This window comes from Lipotes vexillifer, unplaced genomic scaffold, assembly GCF_000442215.2.
Source record: "Lipotes vexillifer unplaced genomic scaffold, Lipotes_vexillifer_v1.1 scaffold815, whole genome shotgun sequence".
NCBI classification, from domain to species: Eukaryota; Metazoa; Chordata; class Mammalia; order Artiodactyla; family Lipotidae; genus Lipotes; species Lipotes vexillifer.
The window spans coordinates 1120134-1128898 of NW_006773723.1; positions in this window are offsets into that span (position 1 = coordinate 1120134).

An 8765-nucleotide genomic window follows, 5' to 3' on the forward strand; every position below is an offset into this window, starting at 1 on the left:
AAAAAAAAAAGAAGCGAAATTGAGTTATTTGTAGTGAGGTGGATAGACCTAGAGTCTGTCATACAGAGTGAAGTAAGTCAGAAAGAGAAAAACAAATACCGTATGCTAACACATATATATGGAATCTAAAAAAAAAAAATGGTCATGAAGAACCTAGGGGCAAGACGGGAATAAAGATGCAGACCTACTAGAGAATGGACTTGAGGACAAGGGGAGGGGGAATGGTAAGATGGGACAAAGTGAGAGAGTGGCACGGACATATATACACTACCACATGTAAAATAGCTAGCTAGTGGGAAGCAGCCGCATAGCACAGGGAGATCAGCTCGTTGCTTTGTGTCCACCTAGAGGGGTGGGATAGGGAGGATGGGAGGGAGGGGGACGCAAGAGGGAAGAGATATGGGGACATATGTATACGTATAGCTGATTCACTTTGTTATAAAGCAGAAACTAACACACCATTGTAAAGCAATTATACTCCAATAAAGATGTTTAAAAAAAAAAAGGAAGAAAGAAACCAGGACTTCATGGTTTGAGGAATTCTCAGCCTTTCCAGTTGCCAGAGATACTGAACTTTAAGTTACTCACTGTCAAGAGAGAAAAAACAAAAAAAACAAAAAAAACTGAGTGTGTGGCTGCATAAACTTTGCTAATACCTCATATCAATCAAAAGGTCAGAATATTTAGTCACATATCACAGAAAAGGTTCTCTGAAAAGATTAAGTGTAGGCCTCATAAATCCCTTCAGCCATCTCCACAGAGGCCAAGAATAAAAATGGAATTATCTAAGAAATATCTTAGAAGGACCTCTTGGATAATGGAGTGAATCCCCACCACATACACAGGAGACCCACAATGTTCTTGAAGATTTTAAATACTAGCAGAAACTCTACCAGCTTGGACCCAAAAGGACAAAGAGAACAAAATGAAAGACGGCTGCCAGACACCCAAAATTCTAGAGGTAGGAAGCTGGCTGATAAAACTGCTAAGCTGAGAAGGTGTGCTCCCTTTCGAGCTACAAAAAGGGAAGGATAACTCTGATGGTAGAACTGACAGCCCAGAGGGTGGAGCCAAGATCTACGGAGGATTATTCCCAAGACTTAAACCCTAATGGAGTTTTCCAGCTGTATTTTGATGTTGCCTGGGACCAGTGGCTCCTTTTTTCATTCCTTGTCCTCCCTTTTTGAACAGGAATGTCTACAATGGTTAACCTACTTTTGTCCCACCATACTGCATTTTGTGTGCAGATAATTTGCTTTCTAGTTTCATAGGTCCACAGATACAGGTAAATTTTGTCCCAGGATGGATTATCACCAGAGCCTTACCTAGACCTAGTTTAGATGACGTAAATTGATTATATTTGGGCTTTTGAGCTTATATTTAGAAGAGGTTCTGAAGTATGAATTGATGCTGTAATGGGTTGAGAATTGAATACATATGTCCACACAAAAATCTGTACATAAATGTTCATAGTAGCATTATTGATGACAGTCAAAAAGTGAAAATAATTCAAATGTCCACCAGCTGGTGAACAGACAAACAAATGTGGTATATTCATACAATTGAATATTGTTTGGCCATAAATAGAAGTGAAGTTTTGATACATGCTACAACATGCATGAACTTTGAAAACATTATGCTAAAGTAAAAGAAGCCAACCACAAAGGCCACATATCATATGATTCCATTTTTATAAAATGCCCAGAATATGCAAATCCATAGAGGCAGAAAGTAGATTAGTGGTTGCCAAGGGCTTGGAAGAAAGAAATTACTGCTATGGCTATGGTATTCTTTTAAGGGTGATAAATATCTGGAATTAGCTACTGACGATGGATCTACAACTCTGTGAATATGCTAATAACCACTGAATTGTACACTTAGAAGAATGAACTTTATGGCATGTGAATTATATCTCAATAAAGCTACTGTTATTAAAAAGTCATTTCTTATCAATATCTTCTTAGGTGATAAGCATGAAAACATTTCTTTTGAGAATAAAAATTTCATTATTTCTTCCTAACACCAACTGCCTAACCTTTGTGGGGAAAGACTAAAAATATTAGGTTCCACTCTATTTCTTACAATGCTTAAAACCTAATTTTTAGTTAATGTGCATTCAATCTTGAGTCATTCATTTTCATTCATTTATTCAAGAAATATTTGTTGAGTGACTATTGTAATGTCAGACATGGGCTACACACAAAAACACAGCACTAGTCTCTGTCTGAGGAGGTTCATAAAGGATTCAAAGAAACAGACACAAAATGTGTTGAGATAAATATGTGCAAACTGCCACTATCACATCTTCACTACTTTCTTGTACGTACAAATACTCTGCCTTCTCTCAGTTTACTTCAGATTATTATAACTATTTCTTAAACCCAGTTCTACATTTTACAAGGATATTTCTCCAGCAATTATCCTCCCTCTCCTGCATCGTCAATTTTTCCCTTTCTACTAGAATGTTCCCATCAGCATATCCTTCAGCTATTTCTCCCATGTAATTTTTTTTTAAACTTCTCTTGACCTCAGTTCTCTCCTCCAGCTACTTCTCTTTCCTATCATTCCCTTTACGGCAAAATTCCTTGAAACGATACTCAGTTACCTCCCATTTCTCCACTCCTATCTTCTCTTGGACACGTCAGGTTTCCACCCCAACTGCATCACTGAAGCTACTCTTTTCAAAGTCGCCAGTGACACAAACACTACACACTATACACTAGTTTCTTCCTGCTCCGTCTAAGTCTCTTTTGCTCCTATCTTTTATCTCCCAAATCCCTAAAGGTTGGAAAGCCCCCGAGTTCAGTCCTTGGTTCCCTTCTCTCTACATTCATTCTCTATTTCATATCATCCAATCACAAGACCTTAAACACATCCATATACCTCAAGTTTATCTCTACAACCTGAATCTCTCCCTGAACTCCAAATCTATATATCCAACAGCTTACTTGATAACGTAAGTGGATGCCTAATGAACACTTCAATGTAACTATGTCCAAAATGAGCTTCTGATATGCTCCCCCAAATAATCCTCCTAAAGGCTTCCACATCTCATTCAAAGCAACTACATCCTTCCACTCAAGTCAAAAGCCTTAACTCCCCTTGTTGTTCATCTGCTACATCTGGTCCATCAGCAAATTCTATCAGCATTACCTTCAAAACACATCCAGAATCAGCATGGCTCATCAGCCGCACTGTCACTCCTTGATTTAAAGATCAAGATCACTTCAGTTACTTCAGTAACTGCTAAACTAGTTCCTCCCCTTCAGTCCTTTTTCAGAAGAGTCTGTTTGAAAGCCAGTCAGATCATGTTACTTCTGTGTTCAAACCTGCCAAGATGACGTAATTCACTCAAAGTGTTTCCTATGACACAAAAGGTCCTACATGCTCAGACTTGCCATGGCCTCCCATACCTCATCTTGATGCTCTCACCTTCTCCCTACTTCAGCCGCAGTGGCCTTCCTGCAGTTCCCTGAACACATCAGGCACAGTTCCACATCAAGACCTCTACACCTGATGGACCCTCAGCCCAAGAAGCTCCTCCCCCAAGTAGCTCCTTCACTTTGTTCAGACCTTTATTCAAAATTTACCTTCTCAGTGAGACCTTTTCTGGCCACCCTCCCATATTCAATATTCCCCAGCAACCTATATTTTCCCTCATTTATTTTCTCTGCAGTTATCACTAAGACTATATCTCACTCATGTATCTTATTTATCATCTGTCTCCCTCACTAGAATGCAAGCTCCACGGGGGCAGATATTTTGTCTATTTTGTTCACAGTGTACCCCAATTCATGGACAGGAGTCAGGCTATGTGCAAGTCACATGGTGTTCAATAAATTAATTACTGAATGATTCATAAATGAAGGCAAACATGATGTTATGGAAACAAAGAAGAAAAAGAATGAAGTCACCATAAGAAAATGAGACTTTGTTCTTAGATACAAATCATAATTTGTCTCTCATATTGGGACAAATTTGACAGTCTAATTCTTACTCATCTTTCAGGCTCCAACTCATATTTCACCATTTTCATGAATTCTTCTGATAGTCCTAGTACTCTGGGACTCTCTCCCTTGCCCATCTCCTAATTGATATGAATAACTTACCACTAAAGACCTTGTATAATACTTTGCTGCATGTGTGTGTGTGTGTGTGTGGGTACATTTGCAAACTGTTTCTCCAACCCTCTGTCATCTCTTTGAGAATGTGACCCTCATCTTATACTTCTCTGTATATCACAAATCCCACCACTGAGGATTCATGTAATTCTGTGCATGTGTTTGGTCTGTTTTTATTGGACGCGGGGGAGACCAGAGAGCATCAAGATGTTTTAAAACATCAGGTTCATTAACGCTCACAAAGCCGTGGGCACTCCTGGGGGTCTCCCAGGAGAAATATCTCTGAATAACAGAGGAAGATGACAGTGGTAAGACTGGGGATACAGTTTCTCTATTTTCCTCTATTTTTTTTTTCAATTGTGGAAGCATATATAGAACATAAAATTTACCATTTTAACCATTTTTTGGTGTACACTTTAGTGCCATTAAGTGCATTCACATTGTTGTGAAGCATCATTACCATTTCTGTCTTACATAAGCCTTTTTAAATGCCTGTTGCATAAGCAAGTGAAAAACTGTCATATTCTGCCATACATTATATCAATTATATCAAGAGCAACCCTCCCAAATTCCTGGGGGGCAAAGTTATCCTTAGTTTTCTTCAAGCTATCCCAGGACTTCGAGAGGCATGATTACTGAAAAAGTCACTGTGAACAGCCCTGAAAACTAGATAGAAATAGGAAAATATAGAAAAACATCGAAGAGTGTTCAGAGCAAATTTGGCAAATAACTTTTACAACTGTTCCAAGTAAAGCTCAAGATGACTTCCAGTAATTTTACATTTTACGGAGAAAGCATCAATGTAACCGAGTTTGCTTTCCTTTTACCCAAAGGTTACTTTATAACTCTGTCTTGCAAGTACTTCACACCAAATAACTTTGTGCAAAAGATGTTTCCCCTCATCCATTTGTCCATTTAACAGTTGTCCTCTACAAGAAGTGGCCTCATTATATGTTCCTTTTATTTGCACGGCAGATAAATGGAGCAGGGCAGCTGAACCATGATAAGCAAACTCTTTACGTCACCATTGGCTGCCAGCAAACAGTTTTCTCCCTTTAACCATATCCCTTTTCCTCTCCCCATAGTAGTTTTTTTTAATTCATAAATCCTTTATTCAATACATATGTTTAAGTTCAGAAAAAGACAGTAGGAGAGTGTCATCTGCACAATACGAATGCGCAGTGAGTGGGCCCCTGCTCAGCAGGTCAAAGCAAAGACCTGGGGTCACACGGCTGATGTTCCCATCTGGTTCCTGTGAGCATGAGCTGAACAACTCAAGGAAGACACCAAACCTCCGAGCTTCAGCTTCAGCCGCTGTAAAAGGGGCACAATAGCAGTACTTACTTCATATGACGTTTGTGAAGGTTAAATGCAACAAATGAACTTATGGCACTAAGTCCCGTGCCTGGTACAAAGTAAAAGAAGTGATAATAAGTAATACTAGTATGATTTTCATGGAACAGGAAGAAAAGTAACAGTTACAGCAACTAAAATCAATCATCACTAACAAGCTGGGAGTAGGAAAAAGTCTAAGAATTTGGATCTTTTCCCCCAAAATCAAAGCTTTTACGAGTTCTTTATATCACATATCCTAAGGGCCAGGCCATTCTCCTTTTGTACAGGATAACCCCATGAGGACATGCAGGTTATGAAAGGCCAGGTTAGGAGCTCATCTAAGTGGGAAGACTGAAATGAATCCAAATTATGTTTTTAAAAAAAGAGCAGGAATCTGGAAAGTTGTTTCTGGGTAATTCCAAGGTTTCAGGAGCCCTGGAAACACGGAAAAGAGAGGTGACAAGCTCGCTAGCTATGAAGAAAGGTCAGCCATATTTAAACAGTTTAGGACATCCCCAAGCAGACTATGGCCAGTAAAAAGTGACCCACGATATAAAGTGATAATAAACTACTTTTGGGGAAATCATGTCTGATGTTGAATGTTAAGTCATTCCTGGTTCTGAGCTGTGATGACTTTATCATCCCTAAAAGCTTCCCTGTAGTCTGCTGCACACAACACCTCGTCAGTGGTGATTCTAGCAGGCAAGAAGCAAGGGCTGGGTCGCAAGCAGAGCACTGTGGGATGGAGAAAGGACGGGAGCCGAAGGACAAGGGTTGGTGAGAGGGAAAATGGAACTGAAGAGTTAGCGTGGATTACGGGACAAAAGCGAGGCAAGAACGTAAGTTCTACTAGGAATCCTCAGGAACACTGGGGAGAGCCCTGAGGCCTCAATATCTGACGTGATGAAATCTTTAGTTGTTCTGTTTAGAATAAATGTTAAAGAAAATATAAAAGCTGGAAGATCTGGAGACACTCTGACTACAATTATTAATTCATATATCATATATTCATATATCATATATTCATATATATCTGTTAGTAACTTAAAATTTTATGTAATTATACACTTCTATTTGGACGGATCCAAAGATAGGAAGAAACCAAGGTTAGGAAGTTAGGGTTAGGAAACTAAAATTACAATGATATTTTACTTAAAATATGTAAAAATGGTGTTATTTTATCAAAACTCTTGCATGTTAATAAGTGCAAAAGTGTAAACCAGGAACCAAGAAAGATCTTCGATATGTCATATAACATCCTGAATACCGAAAGCATCGCTGACAACAGGAATTAGCCAAAGTAAATGCAAGTTCCCGTCTCGCCGCTCACTGTGTGAGCTGGAAAATTCACTCCAGCTTTCCACGTCTCCTGAGTTTTCATCTGTCAACGAGAGCTAAGCGGCCCCACTCTGTTGAACAAGGCATCTGCGGTCCTCACGCTCCCACCCCACCATTCATTCAAAAGTGGGCTCTCTCCATTCCTGATGCCCTCTGTTCCCCAAGCCTCCTTGGGGTCTGAGGAGCCTCCACAGTCCCCTGTTGATTGTTGGGACCGCAGCATAACGCGGGAGCTTGGGTTTGGCTCAGTGCGTCAAAGCTCGGCAGCTCCTCATTCTGCCCCCGCGCCACCTCGGAGGTGGACTTTCTGCTCCAGCCACCACCAGCCCTGCCGCTGCTCCTATTCACCCACAAGAAAGCACAGCCCAGCCTCCAGCGAGCAGTGGAGATCTGGGCAATAACAACAGCCGGTGCTAGGTTCTCATGACAATCAAGTGGGATCATGTCTATACAAGTTCTGTATAAAAATGAGAGATTAGACCATAATTTTGTGTTAACAGTCACAGAAAGATGCCTAAATATCCCACATCAACCCTCGAGCTGAGATTCTTTAATAAATGTATGTCAATCTATATACTGTGCTCTCAGTTGCTTTTTCCCTTGTCACGACATTGGGATCCGACCCAAATGAGCAGGCAAAAACATTATTTGTCTTTATTTACAAATCTACCTGCCCATAGAAGCAAATAGCTGCAAATGTAAGGGCAACACACTTACAAATGTTACCGCTACTATGGAGAACTACAGATGTTTCAGGTGTGAAAAACTGGGGGTAAACTTCATTTAACAGACTCACAGCTAATAGCTGAGGGTAACTCCCAAATGCATCTACAAGTTAGTCTCAGATTCTCTCCACAATACAGGGCAGTATGAAGCTCCCGCAGGAGCCCTCAAGCCGCCTCACACAGGTTGAAATCTTCTCCTAAGCGGGCGCACGGCACCTCAGAGGCCCGGCTGGACGCACTACGCTCAGCCACCCTCATCTCCCCGAGGTTGCACTGACCTATGCAACAGTCCTTTTCCTCCCCTTTCTCTTCCTAGCCTCCACTTCACCTTTTTTATAAGTATTCTCAAAAGAAGCTTTAACTAAGCTGTTAGCACCTCAGCCCAGGTCATAAGTTCTGCTGGATGGTTCCAGGTGCCAACAATTTGGTAGCTGTTCCTGAACAATTGAGGTTTGTGTAAAGTTGACGTACTGAGATCCTGGAAATGAGAAACAGAATTCCGCCCATCATTAGGGGTTAAAGCACTATTTTAAAACTGACAAGACATTTAGTATAAAATTCATTACTGGAATAAGAAATAGTCAACACAGTGATCACAGAGGGAAGCTGCAAGCACTTTACGCTAAGTCTGTTCTCATGGACTCTAGTTAGCTGGCTTCTTTAAAGCTGTCTTTCATACCCAAACACTGTCCTGTTTGTCAGCTACAGTCACTCGCTGGCTTAGTCACAAAAGCTCCCTGTCATCTCTGCACAGGACTCTGACAGCTTCCAGAGCATCAGTTCTGTCACTAACATTTACTTCTTTTCAACCTACATAAGATTACATTAATTTAACCAGGCCAGAGACATTCTTTTGCTGTTAAGATCAACCTGGAGGCCCGACGTGTCCGCACTCGGCGTTTTTCTGCAGGGTCTGCTTCCAGGGCTCTCGATCCCATTCCCTCGCGTCAGGGACTCTGCTCGTGGTGGTCACGCTCAGGAACACAAAAATGTTTGCCTCAGTTGACAGTGCATTAATTCTGGAGATGAATTACTTTGGAGGTGTGCTTCTGCTAAATTATAACGGGCACATTCAGGTCGATCATCCCCCTTCTATCTAACCTGACATATTCCTCCCTCGGGCAGTGGGAGCTGCCACCTCTTTCTCACGACACCCACTCCCCAGAGAACACCTGAGCCAGGTGACTGCCTGAGCTGCCCAGGTCGGGGAGCATTCCAGGCTGCCTCCTCAGAAAACCCGACGCTC